We start from the raw sequence: 26,240 nt of genomic DNA, 5'->3' as shown, positions 1-26,240 counted from the left end.
CCTAACCATAACACTATCCTAGGGCTCATGCTAACCCTAACCCTAACTCTAACACTATCTTAGGGCTGAGGCTAACCCTAACCCTAACACTATCCTACGGCTGATGCTAACCCTAACCCTAACCCTAACACTATCCTAGGGCTGATGCTAACCCTAACCCTAACACTATCCTAGGCCTGATGCTAACCCTAACCCTAACCCTAACACTATCCTAGGGCTGATGCTAACCCTAGCCCTAACACTATCCTAGGGCTGATGCTAACCCTAACCCTAACCCTAACACTATCCTAGGGGTGATGCTAACCCTAACCCTAACACTAACCTAGGCCTGAAGATAACCCTAACCCTAACCCTGACACTATCCTAGGGCTGATGCTAACCCTAACCCAACACTATCCTTGGGCTGATGCTAACCCTAGCCCTAACCATAACACTATCCTGGGGCTGATGCTAACCCTAACCCTAACACTATCCTAGGGCTGATGCTAACCCTAACCATAACCCTAACATTATCCCAGGGCTGATGCTAACCCTAACCCTAACACTATCCTAGGGCTGATGCTAACCCTAACAATAACCCTAACATTATCCTAGGGCTGATGCTAACCCTATCCCTAACCCTAACTCTATCCTAGGGCTGATGCTAACCCTAACACTAACACTATCCTAGGGCTGATGCTAACCCTCACCCTACCCCTAACACTATCCTAGGGCTGATGCTAACCCTAACCTTAACGCTAACACTATCCTAGGGCTGAGGCTAACCCTAACCCTAACACTATCCTAAGGCTGATGGTAACCCTAACACTAACACTATCCTAAGCCTGGTGCTAACCCTAACTCTAACCGTAACAGTATCCTAGGGCTGATGCTAACCCTAACTCTAATAATATCCTAGGGCTGATGCTAACACTAACCCTAACCCTAACACGATCCTAGGGCTGATGCTAACCCTAACCCTATCCCTAACACTATCCTAGGGCTCATGCTAACCCTAACCCTAACCCTAACACTATCCTAGGGCTGATGCTAACCCTAACCCTAACACTATCCGAGGGCTGATGCTAACCCTAACCCTAACCCTAACACTATCCTAGGGCGGATGCTAACCCTAACCCTAACCCTAACACTACCCTAGTGCTGATGCTAACCCTAACCCTAACTCTAACACTATCTTAGGGCTGAAGCTAACCCTAACCATAACACTATCCTACGGCTGATGCTATCCCTAACCTTAACCCTAACACTCTCCTAGGGCTGATGCTAACCCTAACCCTGACACTATCCTAGGCCTGATGCTAACCCTAACCCTAACCCTAACACTATCCTAGGGCTGATGGTAACCCTAACCCTAACACTATCCTAGGGCGGATGCTAACCCTAACCCTAACCCTAACACTATCCTAGGGGTGATGCTAACCCTAACCCTAACACTATCCTAGGCCTGATGCTAACCCTAACCCTAACACTATCCTAGGACTGATGCTAACACTAACCCTAACCCTCACACTATCCTAGGCCTGATGCTAACCCTATACATAACCCTAACACTCTCCTAGGGCTGAGGCTAACTCTAACCCTAACACTATCCTAGGGCTGATGCTAACCCTAACCCTAACCCAAACACTATCCTAGGGTTGATGCTAACCCTAACCCTAACACTATCCTAGGGCTGATCTAACCCTAACCCTAACCCTAACACTATCCTAGGGTTGATGCTAACCCTAACCCTAACACTATCCTAGGGCTGATGCTAACCCTAACCCTAAACCTAACACTATCCTATGGTTGATGCTAACCCTAACCCTAACACTATCCTGGGCCTGATGCTAACCCTAACCCTAACCCTAACACTATCCTAGGGCTGATGCTAACCCTAACCCTAACACTATCCTTGGGCTGATGCTAACCCTAACCCTAACCCTAACACTATCCTAGGGCAGATGCTGACCCTAACGCTAACACTAACACTATCCTTGAACTGATGCTAACCCTAACCCTAACCCTAACACTATCCTAGGCCTGATGATAACCCTAACCCTAACCCTAACACTATCCTAGGGTTTATGTTAACCCTAACCCTAACACTATCCTAGGGCTGATGCTAACCCTAACCGTAACCCTAACACTATCCTAGGGCTGATGCTAACCCTAACACTAACACTATCCTAGGGCTGATGCTAACCCTATCCCTAAACCTAAAACTATCCTAGGGCGGATGCTAACCCTAACCCTAACCATAACACTTTCCTAGTGCTCATGCTAACCCTAACACTAACTCTAACACTATCTTCGGGCTGAGGCTAACCCTAACCCTAACACTATCCTACGGCTGATGCTAACCCTAACCCTAACCCTAACACTATCCTAGGGCTGATGCTAACCCTAACCCTAACACTATCCTAGGCCTGATGCTAACCCTAACCCTAACCCTAACACTATCCTAGGGCTGATTCCTACCCTAGCCCTAACACTATCCTAGGGCTGATGCTAACCCTAACCCTAACCCTAACACTATCCTAGGGCTGATGCTAACCCTAACCCTAACACTATCCTAGGCCTGATGATAACCCTAACCCTAACCCTAACACTATCCTAGGGCTGATGCTAACCCTAACCCTAACACTATCCTAGGCCTGATGATAACCCTAACCCTAACCCTAACACTATCCTAGGCCTGATGATAACCCTAACCCTAACCCTAACACTATCCTAGGGCTGATGCTAACCCTAACCCTAACACTATCCTAGGGCTGATGCTAACCCTAACACTAACACTATCCTAGGGCTGATGCTAACCCTCACCCTACGCCTAACACTATCCTAGGGCTGATGCTAACCCTAACCCTAACGCTAACACTATCCTAGGGCTGAGGCTAACCCTAACCCTAACACTATCCTACGGCTGATGCTAACCCTAACCCTAACCCTAACACTATCCTAAGGCTGATGGTAACCCTAACACTAACACTATCCTAAGCCTGGTGCTAACCCTAACTCTAACCCTAACAGTATCCTAGGGCTGATGCTAACCCTAACCCTAATGATATCCTAGGGCTGATGCTAACTCTAACCCTAACACTATCCTAGGGCTGATGCTAACCCTAACCCAAGCACTATCCTAGGCCTGATGATAACCCTAACCGTAACCCTAACACTATCCTAGGGCTGATGCTAACCCTAACACTAACACTATCCTAGGGCTGATGCTAACCCTATCCCTAAACCTAACACTATCCTAGGGCGGATGCTAACCCTAACCCTAACCATAACACTTTCCTAGGGCTCATGCTAACCCTAACCCTAACTCTAACACTATCTTAGGGCTGAGGCTAACCCTAACCCTAACACTATCCTACGGCTGATGCTAACCCTAACCCTAACCCTAACACTATCCTAGGGCTGATGCTAACCCTAACCCTAACACTATCCTAGGCCTGAGGCTAACCCTAACCCTAACCCTAACACTATCCTAGGGCTGATGCTAACCCTAGCCCTAACACTATCCTAGGGCTGATGCTAACCCTAACCCTAACCCTAACACTATCCTAGGGCTGATGCTAACCCTAACCCTAACACTATCCTAGGCCTGATGATAACCCTAACCCTAACGCTAACACTATCCTAGGGCTGATGCTAACCCTAACCCTAACACTATCCTAGGCTTGATGATAACCCTAACCCTAACCCTAACACTATCCTAGGCCTGATGATAACCCTAACCCTAACCCTAACACTATCCTAGGGCTGATGCTAACCCTAACCCTAACACTATCCTAGGCCTGATGATAACCCTAACCCTAACCCTAATACTATCCTAGGGCTGATGCTAACCCTAACACTAACACTATCCTAGGGCTGATGCTAACCCTAACACTAACACTATCCTAGGGCTGATGCTAACCCTCACTCTACGCCTAACACTATCCTAGGGCTGATGCTAACCCTAACCCTAACGCTAACACTATCCTAGGGCTGAGGCTAACCCTAACCCTAACACTATCCTACGGCTGATGCTAACCCTAACCCAAACCCTAACACTATCCTAAGGCTGATGGTAACCCTAACACTAACACTATCCTAAGCCTGGTGCTAACCCTAACTCTAACCCTAACAGTATCCTAGGGCTGATGCTAACCCTAACCCTAATGATATCCTAGGGCTGATGCTAACCCTAACCCTAACACTATCCTAGGCCTGATGATAACCCTAACCCTAACCCTAACACTATCCCAGGGCTGATGCTAACCCTAACCCTAACCCTAACACTATCCTAGGGCTGATGGTAACCCTAACCCTAACCCTAACACTATCCTAGGGCTGATGCTAAACTTAACCCTAACCCTAACACTGTCCTTGGGCTGATTCTAACCGTAACCCTAACACTATCCTAGGACTGATGCTAACCCTAAGCCTTACCCTAACACTATCCTAGGGCTGATGCTAAACCTAACCCTAACACTATCCTAGGCCTGATGCTAACCCTACCCCTAACACTATCCTAGGGCTGATGCTAACCCTAACCCTAACACTCACACTATCCTAGGCCTGATGCTAACCCAATCTCTAATCCTAACACTCTCCTAGGGCTGAGGCTAACTCTAACCCTAACACTATCCTAGGGCTGATGCTAACCCTAACCCTAACCCAAACACTATCCTAGGGTTGATGCTAACCCTAACCCTAACACTATCCTAGGGCTGATGCTAACCCTAACCCTAACCCTAACACTATCCTAGGGCTGATGCTAACCCTAACTTTAACACTATCCTTGGGCTGATGCTAACCCTAACCCTAACCCTAACACTATCCTAGGGCAGATGCTAGCCCTAACGCTAACCCTAACACTATCCTTTAACTGATGCTAACACTAACCCTAACCCTAACACTATCCTAGGCCTGACGCTAACACTAACCCTAACAATATCCTAGGGCTGATGCTAACCCTAACCCTAACCCTAACACTATCCTAGGGCTGATGCTAACCCTAACCCTAACACTATCCTAGGGCTGATGATAACCCTAACCCTAACCCTAACACTATCCTAGGGTTTATGTTAACCCTAACCCTAACACTATCCTAGGGCTGATGCTAACCCTAACGCTAACCCTAACACTATCCTTGAACTGATGCTAACCCTAACCCTAACCCTAACACTATCCTAGGCCTGATGATAACCCTAACCCTAACCCTAACACTATCCTAGGGTTTATGTTAACCCTAACCCTAACACTACCCTAGGGCTGATGCTAACCTTAACCCTAAACCTAACAGTATCCTAGGGCGGATGCTAACCCTAACCCTAAACCTAACACTATCCTAGGGCTCATGCTAACCCTAACCCTAACTCTAACACTATCATAGGGCTGAGGCTAACCCTAACCCTAACACTATCCTACGGCTGATGCTAACCCTAACCCTAACCCTAACACTATCGTAGGGCTGATGCTAACCCTAACCCTAACACTATCCTAGGGCTGATGCTAACCCTAACCCTAACCCTAACACTATCCTGGGGCTGATGCTAACCCTAACCCTAACACTATCCTAGGGCTGATGCTAACCCTAACCCTAACCCTAACACTATCGTAGGGCTGATGCTAACCCTAACCCTAACACTATCCTAGGGCTGATGCTAACCCTAACCCTAACCCTAACATTATCCCAGGGCTGATGCTAACCCTAACCCTAACACTATCCTAGGGCTGATGCTAACCCTAACCCTAAACCTAACACTATCCTAGGGCTGATGCTAACCCTAACACTAACCCTAACACTATCCTAGAGCTGATGCTAACCCTAACCCTAACCCTAATACTATCCTAGGGCTGATGCTAACCCTAACCCTAACCCTAACACTATCCTAGGGCTGATGCAAACCCTAACACTAACACTATCCTAGGGCTGATGCTATCCCTCACCCTACCCCTAACACTATCCTAGGGCTGATGCTAACCCTAACCCTAACGCTAACACTATCCTAGGGCTGAGGCTAACCCTAACCCTAACACTATCCTACGGCTGATGCTAACCCTAACCCTAACCCTAACACTATCCTAAGCCTGATGGTAACCCTAACACTAACACTATCCTACGCCTGGTGCTAACCCTAACTCTAACCCTAACAGTATCCTAGGGCTGATTCTAACCCTAACCCTAATAATATCCTAGCGCTGATGCTAACACTAACCCTAACCCTAACACTATCCTAGGGCTGATGCTAACCCGAACCCTAACCCTAACACTGTCCTAGGGCTGATGCTAACCCTAACCCTAACACTATCCTAGGCCTGATGAGAACCCTAACCCTAACCCTAACACTATCCTAGGGCTGATGCTAACCCTAACCCTAACACTATCCTAGGCCTGATGCTAACCCTAACCCTAACCCTCACACTATCCTAGGGCTGATGCTAACCCTAAACCTAACACTATCCTAGGGCTGATGCTAACCCTAACCCTAACCCTAACACTATCCTAGGGCTGATGCTAAGCCTAACCCTAACACTATCATAGGCCTGATGATAACCCTAACCCTAACCCTAACACTATCCTAGGCCTGATGCTAACCCTAACCCTAACCCTAACACTATCCTAGGGCTGATGCTAAACTTAACCCTAACCCTAACACTATCCTAGGGCTGATTCTAACCCTAACGTTAACCCTAACACTATCCTTGAACTTATGCTAACCCTAACCCTAACCCTAACACTATCCTAGGCCTGATGATAACCCTAACCCTAACCCTAACACTATCCTAGGGCTGATGCTAACCCTAACCCTAACACTATCTTAGGGCTGATGCTAACACTAACCCTATCCCTAACACTATCCTAGGGCTGATTCTAACCCTAACGCTAAACCTAACACTATCCTTGAACTTATGCTAACCCTAACCCTAACCCTAACACTATCCTAGGCCTGATGATAACCCTAACCCTGACCCCAACACTATCCTAGGGTTTATGTTAACCCTAACCCTAACACTATCCTAGGGCTGATGCTAACCCTAACCCTAACCCTAACACTATCCTAGGCCGGATGCTAACCCTAACCCTAACCCTAACACTACCCTAGGGCTGATGCTAACCCTAACCCTAACTCTAACACTATCTTAGGGCTGAGGCTAACCCTAACCCTAACACTATCCTACGGCTGATGCTAACCCTAACCCTAAACCTAACACTATCCTAGGGCTGGTGCTAACCCTAACCCTGACACTATCCTAGGCCTGATGCTAACCCTAACCCTAACCCTAACACTATCCTAGGGCTGATGCTAACCCTAACCCTTACCCTAACACTATCCTAGGGCTGATGCTAACCCTAACCCTAACACTATCCTAGGGCTGATGCTAACCCTAACCTTAACCCTAGCACTATCCTAGGGCTGATGCTAACCCTAACGCTAACCCTAACACTATCCTTGAACTGATGCTAACCCTAACCCTAACCCTAACACTATCCTAGGCCTGATGATAACCCTAACCCTAACCCTAACACTATCCTAGGGTTTATGTTAACCCTAACCCTAACACTATCCTAGGGCTGATGCTAACCCTAACGCTAACCCTAACACTATCCTTGAACTGATGCTAACCCTAACCCTAACCCTAACACTATCCTAGGCCTGATGATAACCCTAACCCTAACCCTAACACTATCCTAGGGTTTATGTTAACCCTAACCCTAACACTATCCTAGGGCTGATGCTAACCTTAACCCTAAACCTAACACTATCCTAGGGCGGATGCTAACCCTAACCCTAACCCTATCACTATCCTAGGGCTCATGCTAACCCTAACCCTAACTCTAACACTATCTTAGGGCTGAGGCTAACCCTAACACTAACACTGTCCTACGGCTGATGCTAACCCTAACCCTAACCCTAACACTATCCTGGGGCTGATGCTAACCCTAACCCTAACACTATCCTAGGGCTGATGCTAACCATAACCCTAACCCTAACACTATCCTAGGGCTGATGCTAACCCTAACCCTAACACTATCCTAGGGCTGATGCTAACCCTAACCCTAACCCTAACATTATCCCAGGGCTGATGCTAACCCTAACCCTAACACTATCCTAGGGCTGATGCTAACCCTAACCCTAAACCTAACACTATCCTAGGGCTGATGCTAACCCTAACACTAACCCTAACACTATCCTAGAGCTGATGCTAACCCTAACCCTAACCCTAATACTATCCTAGGGCTGATGCTAACCCTAACCCTAACCCTAACACTATCCTAGGGCTGATGCAAACCCTAACACTAACACTATCCTAGGGCTGATGCTAACCCTCACCCTACCCCTAACAATATCCTAGGGCTCATGCTAACCCTAACCCTAACGCTAACACTATCCTAGGGCTGAGGCTAATCCTAACCCTAACACTATCCTACGGCTGATGCTAACCCTAACCCTAACCCTAACACTATCCTAAGCCTGATGGTAACCCTAACTCTAACCCTAACAGTATCCTAGGGCTGATTCTAACCCTAACCCTAATAATATCCTAGGGCTGATGCTAACAGTAACACTAACCCTAACACTATCCTAGGGCTGATGCTAACCCGAACCCTAACCCTAACACTATCCTAGGGCTGATGCTAACCCTAACCCTAACACTATCAAAGGCCTGATGAGAACCCTAACCCTAACCCTAACACTATCCTAGGGCTGATGCTAACCCTAACCCTAACACTATCCTAGGCCTGATGCTAACCCTAACCCTAACCCTAACACTATCCTAGGGCTGATGCTAACCCTAACCCTAACACTATCCTAGGGCTGATGCTAACCCTAACCCTAACCCTAACACTATCCTAGGGCTGATGCTAAGCCTAACCCTAACACTATCATAGGCCTGATGATAACCCTAACCCTAACCCTAACACTATCCTAGGCCTGATGCTAACCCTAACCCTAACCCTAACACTATCCTAGGGCTGATGCTAACCCTAACCCTAACCCTAACACTATCCTAGGGCTGATTCTAACCCTAACGTTAACCCCAACACTATCCTTGAACTTATGCTAACCCTAACCCTAACCCTAACACTATCCTAGGCCTGATGATAACCCTAACCCTAACCCTAACACTATCCTAGGGCTGATGCTAACCCTAACCCTAACACTATCCTAGGCCTGATGCTAACCCTAACCCTAACCCTAACACTATCCTAGGGTTTATGTTAACCCTAACCCTAACACTATCTTAGGGCTGATGCTAACACTAACCCTAACCCTAACACTATACTAGGGCTGATTCTAACCCTAACGCTAAACCTAACACTATCCTTGAACTTATGATAACCCTAACCCTAACCCTAACACTATCCTAAGCCTGATGATAACCCTAACCCTGACCCCAACACTATCCTAGGGTTTATGTTAACCCTAACCCTAACACTATCCTAGGGCTGATGCTAACCCTAACCATAACCCTAACACTATCCTAGGCCGGATGCTAACCCTAACCCTAACCCTAACCCTAACACTACCCTAGGGCTGATGCTAACCCTAACCCTAACTCTAACACTATCTTAGGGCTGAGGATAACCCTAACCCTAACACTATCCTACGGCTGATGCTAACCCTAACCTTAACCCTAACAGTATCCTAGGGCTGGTGGTAACCCTAACCCTGACACTATCCTAGGCCTGATGCTAACCCTAACCCTAACCCTAACACTATCCTAGGGCTGATGCTAACCCTAACCCTAACACTATCCTAGGGCTGATGCTAACCCTAAACCTATCCCTAACACTATCCTTGGGCTGATGGTAACCCTAATCCTAACCCTAACACTATCCTAGGGCTGATGCTAAACTTAACCCTAACCTTAACACTATCCTTGGGCTGATTCTAACCGTAACCCTAACACTATCCTAGGCCTGATGCTAACCCTATCCCTTACCCTAACACTATCCTAGGGCTGATGGTAAACCTAACCATAACCCTAACACTACCCTAGGGCTGATGCTAACCCTAACCCTAACCCTAACACTATCCTAGGGGTGATGCTAACCCTAACCCTAACACTATCCTAGGCTTATGCTAACCCTAACCCTAACACTATCCTAGGGCTGATGCTAACCCTAACCCTAACCCTCACACTATCCTAGGCCTGATGCTAACCCTATCCATAACCCTAACACTCTCCTAGGGCTGAGGCTAACTCTAACCCTAACACTATCCTAGGGGTGATGCTAACCCTAACCCTAACCCAAACACTATCCTAGGGTTGATGCTAACCCTGACCCTAACCCTAACACTATCCTAGGGCTGATGCTAACCCTAACACTAACACTATCCTAGGGTTGATGCTAACCCTATCCCTAAACCTAACACTATCCTAGGGCGAATGCTAACCCTAACCCTAACCATAACACTATCCTAGGGCTCATGCTAACCCTAACCCTAACTCTAACACTATCTTAGGGCTGAGGCTAACCCTAACCCTAACACTATCCTACGGCTGATGCTAACCCTAACCCTAACCCTAACACTATCCTAGGGCTGATGCTAACCCTAACCCTAACACTATCCTAGGCCTGATGCTAACCCTAACCCTAACCCTAACACTATCCTAGGGCTGATGCTAACCCTAGCCCTAACACTATCCTAGGGCTGATGCTAACCCTAACCCTAACCCTAACACTATCCTAGGGGTGATGCTAACCCTAACCCTAACACTAACCTAGGCCTGAAGATAACCCTAACCCTAACCCTGACACTATCCTAGGGCTGATGCTAACCCTAACCCAACACTATCCTTGGGCTGATGCTAACCCTAGCCCTAACCATAACACTATCCTGGGGCTGATGCTAACCCTAACCCTAACACTATCCTAGGGCTGATGCTAACCCTAACCATAACCCTAACATTATCCCAGGGCTGATGCTAACCCTAACCCTAACACTATCCTAGGGCTGATGCTAACCCTAACAATAACCCTAACATTATCCTAGGGCTGATGCTAACCCTATCCCTAACCCTAACTCTATCCTAGGGCTGATGCTAACCCTAACACTAACACTATCCTAGGGCTGATGCTAACCCTCACCCTACCCCTAACACTATCCTAGGGGTGATGCTAACCCTAACCCTAACCCAAACACTATCCTAGGGTTGATGCTAACCCTAACCCTAACCCTAACACTATCCTAAGGCTGATGGTAACCCTAACACTAACACTATCCTAAGCCTGGTGCTAACCCTAACTCTAACCGTAACAGTATCCTAGGGCTGATGCTAACCCTAACTCTAATAATATCCTAGGGCTGATGCTAACACTAACCCTAACCCTAACACGATCCTAGGGCTGATGCTAACCCTAACCCTATCCCTAACACTATCCTAGGGCTCATGCTAACCCTAACCCTAACCCTAACACTATCCTAGGGCTGATGCTAACCCTAACCCTAACACTATCCGAGGGCTGATGCTAACCCTAACCCTAACCCTAACACTATCCTAGGGCGGATGCTAACCCTAACCCTAACCCTAACACTACCCTAGTGCTGATGCTAACCCTAACCCTAACTCTAACACTATCTTAGGGCTGAAGCTAACCCTAACCATAACACTATCCTACGGCTGATGCTATCCCTAACCTTAACCCTAACACTCTCCTAGGGCTGATGCTAACCCTAACCCTGACACTATCCTAGGCCTGATGCTAACCCTAACCCTAACCCTAACACTATCCTAGGGCTGATGGTAACCCTAACCCTAACACTATCCTAGGGCTGATGTTAACCCTAACCCTAACCCTAACACTATCCTTGGGCTGATGGTAACCCTAACCCTAACCCTAACACTATCCTAGGGCTGATGCTAAACTTAACCCTAACCCTAACACTATCCTTGGGCTGATTCTACCCGTAACCCTAACACTATCCTAGGCCTGATGCTAACCCTAACCCTTACCCTAACACTATCCTAGGGCTGATGCTAAACCTAACCATAACCCTAACACTATCCTAGGGCGGATGCTAACCCTAACCCTAACCCTAACACTATCCTAGGGGTGATGCTAACCCTAACCCTAACACTATCCTAGGCCTGATGCTAACCCTAACCCTAACACTATCCTAGGACTGATGCTAACACTAACCCTAACCCTCACACTATCCTAGGCCTGATGCTAACCCTATACATAACCCTAACACTCTCCTAGGGCTGAGGCTAACTCTAACCCTAACACTATCCTAGGGCTGATGCTAACCCTAACCCTAACCCAAACACTATCCTAGGGTTGATGCTAACCCTAACCCTAACACTATCCTAGGGCTGATCTAACCCTAACCCTAACCCTAACACTATCCTAGGGTTGATGCTAACCCTAACCCTAACACTATCCTAGGGCTGATGCTAACCCTAACCCTAAACCTAACACTATCCTATGGTTGATGCTAACCCTAACCCTAACACTATCCTGGGCCTGATGCTAACCCTAACCCTAACCCTAACACTATCCTAGGGCTGATGCTAACCCTAACCCTAACACTATCCTAGGGCTGATGCTAACCCTAACCCTAACCCTAACACTATCCTAGGGCTGATGCTAAGCCTAACCCTAACACTATCATAGGCCTGATGATAACCCTAACCCTAACCCTAACACTATCCTAGGCCTGATGCTAACCCTAACCCTAACCCTAACACTATCCTAGGGCTGATGCTAACCCTAACCCTAACCCTAACACTATCCTAGGGCTGATTCTAACCCTAACGTTAACCCCAACACTATCCTTGAACTTATGCTAACCCTAACCCTAACCCTAACACTATCCTAGGCCTGATGATAACCCTAACCCTAACCCTAACACTATCCTAGGGCTGATGCTAACCCTAACCCTAACACTATCCTAGGCCTGATGCTAACCCTAACCCTAACCCTAACACTATCCTAGGGTTTATGTTAACCCTAACCCTAACACTATCTTAGGGCTGATGCTAACACTAACCCTAACCCTAACACTATACTAGGGCTGATTCTAACCCTAACGCTAAACCTAACACTATCCTTGAACTTATGATAACCCTAACCCTAACCCTAACACTATCCTAGGCCTGATGATAACCCTAACCCTGACCCCAACACTATCCTAGGGTTTATGTTAACCCTAACCCTAACACTATCCTAGGGCTGATGCTAACCCTAACCATAACCCTAACACTATCCTAGGCCGGATGCTAACCCTAACCCTAACCCTAACCCTAACACTACCCTAGGGCTGATGCTAACCCTAACCCTAACTCTAACACTATCTTAGGGCTGAGGATAACCCTAACCCTAACACTATCCTACGGCTGATGCTAACCCTAACCTTAACCCTAACAGTATCCTAGGGCTGGTGGTAACCCTAACCCTGACACTATCCTAGGCCTGATGCTAACCCTAACCCTAACCCTAACACTATCCTAGGGCTGATGCTAACCCTAACCCTAACACTATCCTAGGGCTGATGCTAACCCTAAACCTATCCCTAACACTATCCTTGGGCTGATGGTAACCCTAATCCTAACCCTAACACTATCCTAGGGCTGATGCTAAACTTAACCCTAACCTTAACACTATCCTTGGGCTGATTCTAACCGTAACCCTAACACTATCCTAGGCCTGATGCTAACCCTATCCCTTACCCTAACACTATCCTAGGGCTGATGGTAAACCTAACCATAACCCTAACACTACCCTAGGGCTGATGCTAACCCTAACCCTAACCCTAACACTATCCTAGGGGTGATGCTAACCCTAACCCTAACACTATCCTAGGCTTATGCTAACCCTAACCCTAACACTATCCTAGGGCTGATGCTAACCCTAACCCTAACCCTCACACTATCCTAGGCCTGATGCTAACCCTATCCATAACCCTAACACTCTCCTAGGGCTGAGGCTAACTCTAACCCTAACACTATCCTAGGGGTGATGCTAACCCTAACCCTAACCCAAACACTATCCTAGGGTTGATGCTAACCCTGACCCTAACCCTAACACTATCCTAGGGCTGATGCTAACCCTAACACTAACACTATCCTAGGGTTGATGCTAACCCTATCCCTAAACCTAACACTATCCTAGGGCGAATGCTAACCCTAACCCTAACCATAACACTATCCTAGGGCTCATGCTAACCCTAACCCTAACTCTAACACTATCTTAGGGCTGAGGCTAACCCTAACCCTAACACTATCCTACGGCTGATGCTAACCCTAACCCTAACCCTAACACTATCCTAGGGCTGATGCTAACCCTAACCCTAACACTATCCTAGGCCTGATGCTAACCCTAACCCTAACCCTAACACTATCCTAGGGCTGATGCTAACCCTAGCCCTAACACTATCCTAGGGCTGATGCTAACCCTAACCCTAACCCTAACACTATCCTAGGGGTGATGCTAACCCTAACCCTAACACTAACCTAGGCCTGAAGATAACCCTAACCCTAACCCTGACACTATCCTAGGGCTGATGCTAACCCTAACCCAACACTATCCTTGGGCTGATGCTAACCCTAGCCCTAACCATAACACTATCCTGGGGCTGATGCTAACCCTAACCCTAACACTATCCTAGGGCTGATGCTAACCCTAACCATAACCCTAACATTATCCCAGGGCTGATGCTAACCCTAACCCTAACACTATCCTAGGGCTGATGCTAACCCTAACAATAACCCTAACATTATCCTAGGGCTGATGCTAACCCTATCCCTAACCCTAACTCTATCCTAGGGCTGATGCTAACCCTAACACTAACACTATCCTAGGGCTGATGCTAACCCTCACCCTACCCCTAACACTATCCTAGGGCTGATGCTAACCCTAACCTTAACGCTAACACTATCCTAGGGCTGAGGCTAACCCTAACCCTAACACTATCCTAAGGCTGATGGTAACCCTAACACTAACACTATCCTAAGCCTGGTGCTAACCCTAACTCTAACCGTAACAGTATCCTAGGGCTGATGCTAACCCTAACTCTAATAATATCCTAGGGCTGATGCTAACACTAACCCTAACCCTAACACGATCCTAGGGCTGATGCTAACCCTAACCCTATCCCTAACACTATCCTAGGGCTCATGCTAACCCTAACCCTAACACTATCCTAGGCCTGATGAGAACCCTAACCCTAACCCTAACACTATCCTAGGGCTGATGCTAACCCTAACCCTAACACTATCCTAGGCCTGATGCTAACCCTAACCCTAACCCTCACACTATCCTAGGGCTGATGCTAACCCTAAACCTAACACTATCCTAGGGCTGATGCTAACCCTAACCCTAACCCTAACACTATCCTAGGGCTGATGCTAAGCCTAACCCTAACACTATCATAGGCCTGATGATAACCCTAACCCTAACCCTAACACTATCCTAGGCCTGATGCTAACCCTAACCCTAACCCTAACACTATCCTAGGGCTGATGCTAAACTTAACCCTAACCCTAACACTATCCTAGGGCTGATTCTAACCCTAACGTTAACCCTAACACTATCCTTGAACTTATGCTAACCCTAACCATAACCCTAACACTATCCTAGGCCTGATGATAACCCTAACCCTAACCCTAACACTATCCTAGGGCTGATGCTAACCCTAACCCTAACACTATCTTAGGGCTGATGCTAACCCTAACCCTAACCCTAACACTATCCTAGGGCTGATTCTAACCCTAACGCTAAACCTAACACTATCCTTGAACTTATGCTAACCCTAACCCTAACCCTAACACTATCCTAGGCCTGATGATAACCCTAACCCTGACCCCAACACTATCCTAGGGTTTATGTTAACCCTAACCCTAACACTATCCTAGGGCTGATGCTAACCCTAACCCTAACCCTAACACTATCCTAGGCCGGATGCTAACCCTAACCCTAACCCTAACACTACCCTAGGGCTGATGCTAACCCTAACCCTAACTCTAACACTATCTTAGGGCTGAGGCTAACCCTAACCCTAACACTATCCTACGGCTGATGCTAACCCTAACCCTAAACCTAACACTATCCTAGGGCTGGTGCTAACCCTAACCCTGACACTATCCTAGGCCTGATGCTAACCCTAACCCTAACCCTAACACTATCCTAGGGCTGATGCTAACCCTAACCCTTACCCTAACACTATCCTAGGGCTGATGCTAACCCTAACCCTAACACTATCCTAGGGCTGATGCTAACCCTAACCTTAACCCTAGCACTATCCTAGGGCTGATGCTAACCCTAACGCTAACCCTAACACTATCCTTGAACTGATGCTAACCCTAACCCTAACCCTAACACTATCCTAGGCCTGATGATAACCCTAACCCTAACCCTAACACTATCCTAGGGTTTATGTTAACCCTAACCCTAACACTATCCTAGGGCTGATGCTAACCCTAACGCTAACCCTAACACTATCCTTGAACTGATGCTAACCCTAACCCTAACCCTAACACTATCCTAGGCCTGATGATAACCCTAACCCTAACCCTAACACTATCCTAGGGTTTATGTTAACCCTAACCCTAACACTATCCTAGGGCTGATGCTAACCTTAACCCTAAACCTAACACTATCCTAGGGCGGATGCTAACCCTAACCCTAACCCTATCACTATCCTAGGGCTCATGCTAACCCTAACCCTAACTCTAACACTATCTTAGGGCTGAGGCTAACCCTAACACTAACACTGTCCTACGGCTGATGCTAACCCTAACCCTAACCCTAACACTATCCTGGGGCTGATGCTAACCCTAACCCTAACACTATCCTAGGGCTGATGCTAACCCTAACCCTAACCCTAACACTATCCTAGGGCTGATGCTAACCCTAACCCTAACACTATCCTAGGGCTGATGCTAACCCTAACCCTAACCCTAACATTATCCCAGGGCTGATGCTAACCCTAACCCTAACACTATCCTAGGGCTGATGCTAACCCTAACCCTAAACCTAACACTATCCTAGGGCTGATGCTAACCCTAACACTAACCCTAACACTATCCTAGAGCTGATGCTAACCCTAACCCTAACCCTAATACTATCCTAGGGCTGATGCTAACCCTAACCCTAACCCTAACACTATCCTAGGGCTGATGCAAACCCTAACACTAACACTATCCTAGGGCTGATGCTAACCCTCACCCTACCCCTAACAATATCCTAGGGCTCATGCTAACCCTAACCCTAACGCTAACACTATCCTAGGGCTGAGGCTAATCCTAACCCTAACACTATCCTACGGCTGATGCTAACCCTAACCCTAACCCTAACACTATCCTAAGCCTGATGGTAACCCTAACTCTAACCCTAACAGTATCCTAGGGCTGATTCTAACCCTAACCCTAATAATATCCTAGGGCTGATGCTAACAGTAACACTAACCCTAACACTATCCTAGGGCTGATGCTAACCCGAACCCTAACCCTAACACTATCCTAGGGCTGATGCTAACCCTAACCCTAACACTATCAAAGGCCTGATGAGAACCCTAACCCTAACCCTAACACTATCCTAGGGCTGATGCTAACCCTAACCCTAACACTATCCTAGGCCTGATGCTAACCCTAACCCTAACCCTAACACTATCCTAGGGCTGATGCTAACCCTAACCCTAACACTATCCTAGGGCTGATGCTAACCCTAACCCTAACCCTAACACTATCCTAGGGCTGATGCTAAGCCTAACCCTAACACTATCATAGGCCTGATGATAACCCTAACCCTAACCCTAACACTATCCTAGGCCTGATGCTAACCCTAACCCTAACCCTAACACTATCCTAGGGCTGATGCTAACCCTAACCCTAACCCTAACACTATCCTAGGGCTGATTCTAACCCTAACGTTAACCCCAACACTATCCTTGAACTTATGCTAACCCTAACCCTAACCCTAACACTATCCTAGGCCTGATGATAACCCTAACCCTAACCCTAACACTATCCTAGGGCTGATGCTAACCCTAACCCTAACACTATCCTAGGCCTGATGCTAACCCTAACCCTAACCCTAACACTATCCTAGGGTTTATGTTAACCCTAACCCTAACACTATCTTAGGGCTGATGCTAACACTAACCCTAACCCTAACACTATACTAGGGCTGATTCTAACCCTAACGCTAAACCTAACACTATCCTTGAACTTATGATAACCCTAACCCTAACCCTAACACTATCCTAAGCCTGATGATAACCCTAACCCTGACCCCAACACTATCCTAGGGTTTATGTTAACCCTAACCCTAACACTATCCTAGGGCTGATGCTAACCCTAACCATAACCCTAACACTATCCTAGGCCGGATGCTAACCCTAACCCTAACCCTAACCCTAACACTACCCTAGGGCTGATGCTAACCCTAACCCTAACTCTAACACTATCTTAGGGCTGAGGATAACCCTAACCCTAACACTATCCTACGGCTGATGCTAACCCTAACCTTAACCCTAACAGTATCCTAGGGCTGGTGGTAACCCTAACCCTGACACTATCCTAGGCCTGATGCTAACCCTAACCCTAACCCTAACACTATCCTAGGGCTGATGCTAACCCTAACCCTAACACTATCCTAGGGCTGATGCTAACCCTAAACCTATCCCTAACACTATCCTTGGGCTGATGGTAACCCTAATCCTAACCCTAACACTATCCTAGGGCTGATGCTAAACTTAACCCTAACCTTAACACTATCCTTGGGCTGATTCTAACCGTAACCCTAACACTATCCTAGGCCTGATGCTAACCCTATCCCTTACCCTAACACTATCCTAGGGCTGATGGTAAACCTAACCATAACCCTAACACTACCCTAGGGCTGATGCTAACCCTAACCCTAACCCTAACACTATCCTAGGGGTGATGCTAACCCTAACCCTAACACTATCCTAGGCTTATGCTAACCCTAACCCTAACACTATCCTAGGGCTGATGCTAACCCTAACCCTAACCCTCACACTATCCTAGGCCTGATGCTAACCCTATCCATAACCCTAACACTCTCCTAGGGCTGAGGCTAACTCTAACCCTAACACTATCCTAGGGGTGATGCTAACCCTAACCCTAACCCAAACACTATCCTAGGGTTGATGCTAACCCTGACCCTAACCCTAACACTATCCTAGGGCTGATGCTAACCCTAACACTAACACTATCCTAGGGTTGATGCTAACCCTATCCCTAAACCTAACACTATCCTAGGGCGAATGCTAACCCTAACCCTAACCATAACACTATCCTAGGGCTCATGCTAACCCTAACCCTAACTCTAACACTATCTTAGGGCTGAGGCTAACCCTAACCCTAACACTATCCTACGGCTGATGCTAACCCTAACCCTAACCCTAACACTATCCTAGGGCTGATGCTAACCCTAACCCTAACACTATCCTAGGCCTGATGCTAACCCTAACCCTAACCCTAACACTATCCTAGGGCTGATGCTAACCCTAGCCCTAACACTATCCTAGGGCTGATGCTAACCCTAACCCTAACCCTAACACTATCCTAGGGGTGATGCTAACCCTAACCCTAACACTAACCTAGGCCTGAAGATAACCCTAACCCTAACCCTGACACTATCCTAGGGCTGATGCTAACCCTAACCCAACACTATCCTTGGGCTGATGCTAACCCTAGCCCTAACCATAACACTATCCTGGGGCTGATGCTAACCCTAACCCTAACACTATCCTAGGGCTGATGCTAACCCTAACCATAACCCTAACATTATCCCAGGGCTGATGCTAACCCTAACCCTAACACTATCCTAGGGCTGATGCTAACCCTAACAATAACCCTAACATTATCCTAGGGCTGATGCTAACCCTATCCCTAACCCTAACTCTATCCTAGGGCTGATGCTAACCCTAACACTAACACTATCCTAGGGCTGATGCTAACCCTCACCCTACCCCTAACACTATCCTAGGGGTGATGCTAACCCTAACCCTAACCCAAACACTATCCTAGGGTTGATGCTAACCCTAACCCTAACCCTAACACTATCCTAAGGCTGATGGTAACCCTAACACTAACACTATCCTAAGCCTGGTGCTAACCCTAACTCTAACCGTAACAGTATCCTAGGGCTGATGCTAACCCTAACTCTAATAATATCCTAGGGCTGATGCTAACACTAACCCTAACCCTAACACGATCCTAGGGCTGATGCTAACCCTAACCCTATCCCTAACACTATCCTAGGGCTCATGCTAACCCTAACCCTAACCCTAACACTATCCTAGGGCTGATGCTAACCCTAACCCTAACACTATCCGAGGGCTGATGCTAACCCTAACCCTAACCCTAACACTATCCTAGGGCGGATGCTAACCCTAACCCTAACCCTAACACTACCCTAGTGCTGATGCTAACCCTAACCCTAACTCTAACACTATCTTAGGGCTGAAGCTAACCCTAACCATAACACTATCCTACGGCTGATGCTATCCCTAACCTTAACCCTAACACTCTCCTAGGGCTGATGCTAACCCTAACCCTGACACTATCCTAGGCCTGATGCTAACCCTAACCCTAACCCTAACACTATCCTAGGGCTGATGGTAACCCTAACCCTAACACTATCCTAGGGCTGATGTTAACCCTAACCCTAACCCTAACACTATCCTTGGGCTGATGGTAACCCTAACCCTAACCCTAACACTATCCTAGGGCTGATGCTAAACTTAACCCTAACCCTAACACTATCCTTGGGCTGATTCTACCCGTAACCCTAACACTATCCTAGGCCTGATGCTAACCCTAACCCTTACCCTAACACTATCCTAGGGCTGATGCTAAACCTAACCATAACCCTAACACTATCCTAGGGCGGATGCTAACCCTAACCCTAACCCTAACACTATCCTAGGGGTGATGCTAACCCTAACCCTAACACTATCCTAGGCCTGATGCTAACCCTAACCCTAACACTATCCTAGGACTGATGCTAACACTAACCCTAACCCTCACACTATCCTAGGCCTGATGCTAACCCTATACATAACCCTAACACTCTCCTAGGGCTGAGGCTAACTCTAACCCTAACACTATCCTAGGGCTGATGCTAACCCTAACCCTAACCCAAACACTATCCTAGGGTTGATGCTAACCCTAACCCTAACACTATCCTAGGGCTGATCTAACCCTAACCCTAACCCTAACACTATCCTAGGGTTGATGCTAACCCTAACCCTAACACTATCCTAGGGCTGATGCTAACCCTAACCCTAAACCTAACACTATCCTATGGTTGATGCTAACCCTAACCCTAACACTATCCTGGGCCTGATGCTAACCCTAACCCTAACCCTAACACTATCCTAGGGCTGATGCTAACCCTAACCCTAACACTATCCTAGGGCTGATGCTAACCCTAACCCTAACCCTAACACTATCCTAGGGCTGATGCTAAGCCTAACCCTAACACTATCATAGGCCTGATGATAACCCTAACCCTAACCCTAACACTATCCTAGGCCTGATGCTAACCCTAACCCTAACCCTAACACTATCCTAGGGCTGATGCTAACCCTAACCCTAACCCTAACACTATCCTAGGGCTGATTCTAACCCTAACGTTAACCCCAACACTATCCTTGAACTTATGCTAACCCTAACCCTAACCCTAACACTATCCTAGGCCTGATGATAACCCTAACCCTAACCCTAACACTATCCTAGGGCTGATGCTAACCCTAACCCTAACACTATCCTAGGCCTGATGCTAACCCTAACCCTAACCCTAACACTATCCTAGGGTTTATGTTAACCCTAACCCTAACACTATCTTAGGGCTGATGCTAACACTAACCCTAACCCTAACACTATACTAGGGCTGATTCTAACCCTAACGCTAAACCTAACACTATCCTTGAACTTATGATAACCCTAACCCTAACCCTAACACTATCCTAGGCCTGATGATAACCCTAACCCTGACCCCAACACTATCCTAGGGTTTATGTTAACCCTAACCCTAACACTATCCTAGGGCTGATGCTAACCCTAACCATAACCCTAACACTATCCTAGGCCGGATGCTAACCCTAACCCTAACCCTAACCCTAACACTACCCTAGGGCTGATGCTAACCCTAACCCTAACTCTAACACTATCTTAGGGCTGAGGATAACCCTAACCCTAACACTATCCTACGGCTGATGCTAACCCTAACCTTAACCCTAACAGTATCCTAGGGCTGGTGGTAACCCTAACCCTGACACTATCCTAGGCCTGATGCTAACCCTAACCCTAACCCTAACACTATCCTAGGGCTGATGCTAACCCTAACCCTAACACTATCCTAGGGCTGATGCTAACCCTAAACCTATCCCTAACACTATCCTTGGGCTGATGGTAACCCTAATCCTAACCCTAACACTATCCTAGGGCTGATGCTAAACTTAACCCTAACCTTAACACTATCCTTGGGCTGATTCTAACCGTAACCCTAACACTATCCTAGGCCTGATGCTAACCCTATCCCTTACCCTAACACTATCCTAGGGCTGATGGTAAACCTAACCATAACCCTAACACTACCCTAGGGCTGATGCTAACCCTAACCCTAACCCTAACACTATCCTAGGGGTGATGCTAACCCTAACCCTAACACTATCCTAGGCTTATGCTAACCCTAACCCTAACACTATCCTAGGGCTGATGCTAACCCTAACCCTAACCCTCACACTATCCTAGGCCTGATGCTAACCCTATCCATAACCCTAACACTCTCCTAGGGCTGAGGCTAACTCTAACCCTAACACTATCCTAGGGGTGATGCTAACCCTAACCCTAACCCAAACACTATCCTAGGGTTGATGCTAACCCTGACCCTAACCCTAACACTATCCTAGGGCTGATGCTAACCCTAACACTAACACTATCCTAGGGTTGATGCTAACCCTATCCCTAAACCTAACACTATCCTAGGGCGAATGCTAACCCTAACCCTAACCATAACACTATCCTAGGGCTCATGCTAACCCTAACCCTAACTCTAACACTATCTTAGGGCTGAGGCTAACCCTAACCCTAACACTATCCTACGGCTGATGCTAACCCTAACCCTAACCCTAACACTATCCTAGGGCTGATGCTAACCCTAACCCTAACACTATCCTAGGCCTGATGCTAACCCTAACCCTAACCCTAACACTATCCTAGGGCTGATGCTAACCCTAGCCCTAACACTATCCTAGGGCTGATGCTAACCCTAACCCTAACCCTAACACTATCCTAGGGGTGATGCTAACCCTAACCCTAACACTAACCTAGGCCTGAAGATAACCCTAACCCTAACCCTGACACTATCCTAGGGCTGATGCTAACCCTAACCCAACACTATCCTTGGGCTGATGCTAACCCTAGCCCTAACCATAACACTATCCTGGGGCTGATGCTAACCCTAACCCTAACACTATCCTAGGGCTGATGCTAACCCTAACCATAACCCTAACATTATCCCAGGGCTGATGCTAACCCTAACCCTAACACTATCCTAGGGCTGATGCTAACCCTAACAATAACCCTAACATTATCCTAGGGCTGATGCTAACCCTATCCCTAACCCTAACTCTATCCTAGGGCTGATGCTAACCCTAACACTAACACTATCCTAGGGCTGATGCTAACCCTCACCCTACCCCTAACACTATCCTAGGGCTGATGCTAACCCTAACCTTAACGCTAACACTATCCTAGGGCTGAGGCTAACCCTAACCCTAACACTATCCTAAGGCTGATGGTAACCCTAACACTAACACTATCCTAAGCCTGGTGCTAACCCTAACTCTAACCGTAACAGTATCCTAGGGCTGATGCTAACCCTAACTCTAATAATATCCTAGGGCTGATGCTAACACTAACCCTAACCCTAACACGATCCTAGGGCTGATGCTAACCCTAACCCTATCCCTAACACTATCCTAGGGCTCATGCTAACCCTAACCCTAACCCTAACACTATCCTAGGGCTGATGCTAACCCTAACCCTAACACTATCCGAGGGCTGATGCTAACCCTAACCCTAACCCTAACACTATCCTAGGGCGGATGCTAACCCTAACCCTAACCCTAACACTACCCTAGTGCTGATGCTAACCCTAACCCTAACTCTAACACTATCTTAGGGCTGAAGCTAACCCTAACCATAACACTATCCTACGGCTGATGCTATCCCTAACCTTAACCCTAACACTCTCCTAGGGCTGATGCTAACCCTAACCCTGACACTATCCTAGGCCTGATGCTAACCCTAACCCTAACCCTAACACTATCCTAGGGCTGATGGTAACCCTAACCCTAACACTATCCTAGGGCTGATGTTAACCCTAACCCTAACCCTAACACTATCCTTGGGCTGATGGTAACCCTAACCCTAACCCTAACACTATCCTAGGGCTGATGCTAAACTTAACCCTAACCCTAACACTATCCTTGGGCTGATTCTACCCGTAACCCTAACACTATCCTAGGCCTGATGCTAACCCTAACCCTTACCCTAACACTATCCTAGGGCTGATGCTAAACCTAACCATAACCCTAACACTATCCTAGGGCGGATGCTAACCCTAACCCTAACCCTAACACTATCCTAGGGGTGATGCTAACCCTAACCCTAACACTATCCTAGGCCTGATGCTAACCCTAACCCTAACACTATCCTAGGACTGATGCTAACACTAACCCTAACCCTCACACTATCCTAGGCCTGATGCTAACCCTATACATAACCCTAACACTCTCCTAGGGCTGAGGCTAACTCTAACCCTAACACTATCCTAGGGCTGATGCTAACCCTAACCCTAACCCAAACACTATCCTAGGGTTGATGCTAACCCTAACCCTAACACTATCCTAGGGCTGATCTAACCCTAACACTAACCCTAACACTATCCTAGGGTTGATGCTAACCCTAACCCTAACACTATCCTAGGGCTGATGCTAACCCTAACCCTAAACCTAACACTATCCTATGGTTGATGCTAACCCTAACCCTAACACTATCCTGGGCCTGATGCTAACCCTAACCCTAACCCTAACACTATCCTAGGGCTGATGCTAACCCTAACCCTAACACTATCCTTGGGCTGATGCTAACCCTAACCCTAACCCTAACACTATCCTAGGGCAGATGCTGACCCTAACGCTAACACTAACACTATCCTTGAACTGATGCTAACCCTAACCCTAACCCTAACACTATCCTAGGCCTGATGATAACCCTAACCCTAACCCTAACACTATCCTAGGGTTTATGTTAACCCTAACCCTAACACTATCCTAGGGCTGATGCTAACCCTAACCGTAACCCTAACACTATCCTAGGGCTGATGCTAACCCTAACACTAACACTATCCTAGGGCTGATGCTAACCCTATCCCTAAACCTAAAACTATCCTAGGGCGGATGCTAACCCTAACCCTAACCATAACACTTTCCTAGTGCTCATGCTAACCCTAACACTAACTCTAACACTATCTTCGGGCTGAGGCTAACCCTAACCCTAACACTATCCTACGGCTGATGCTAACCCTAACCCTAACCCTAACACTATCCTAGGGCTGATGCTAACCCTAACCCTAACACTATCCTAGGCCTGATGCTAACCCTAACCCTAACCCTAACACTATCCTAGGGCTGATGCTAACCCTAGCACTAACACTATCCTAGGGCTGATGCTAACCCTAACCCTAACCCTAACACTACCCTAGGGCTGATGCTAACCCTAACCCTAACACTATCCTAGGCCTGATGATAACCCTAACCCTAACCCTAACACTATCCTAGGGCTGATGCTAACCCTAACCCTAACACTATCCTAGGCCTGATGATAACCCTAACCCTAACCCTAACACTATCCTAGGCCTGATGATAACCCTAACCCTAACCCTAACACTATCCTAGGGCTGATGCTAACCCTAACCCTAACACTATCCTAGGGCTGATGCTAACCCTAACACTAACACTATCCTAGGGCTGATGCTAACCCTCACCCTACGCCTAACACTATCCTAGGGCTGATGCTAACCCTAACCCTAACGCTAACACTATCCTAGGGCTGAGGCTAACCCTAACCCTAACACTATCCTACGGCTGATGCTAACCCTAACCCTAAACATAACACTATCCTAAGGCTGATGGTAACCCTAACACTAACACTATCCTAAGCCTGGTGCTAACCCTAACTCTAACCCTAACAGTATCCTAGGGCTGATGCTAACC

This window comes from Lemur catta, chromosome 22 (genome assembly GCF_020740605.2).
Source record: "Lemur catta isolate mLemCat1 chromosome 22, mLemCat1.pri, whole genome shotgun sequence".
Classification (NCBI taxonomy): domain Eukaryota; kingdom Metazoa; phylum Chordata; class Mammalia; order Primates; family Lemuridae; genus Lemur; species Lemur catta.
Note: the sequence above shows the minus strand (reverse complement) of the source record.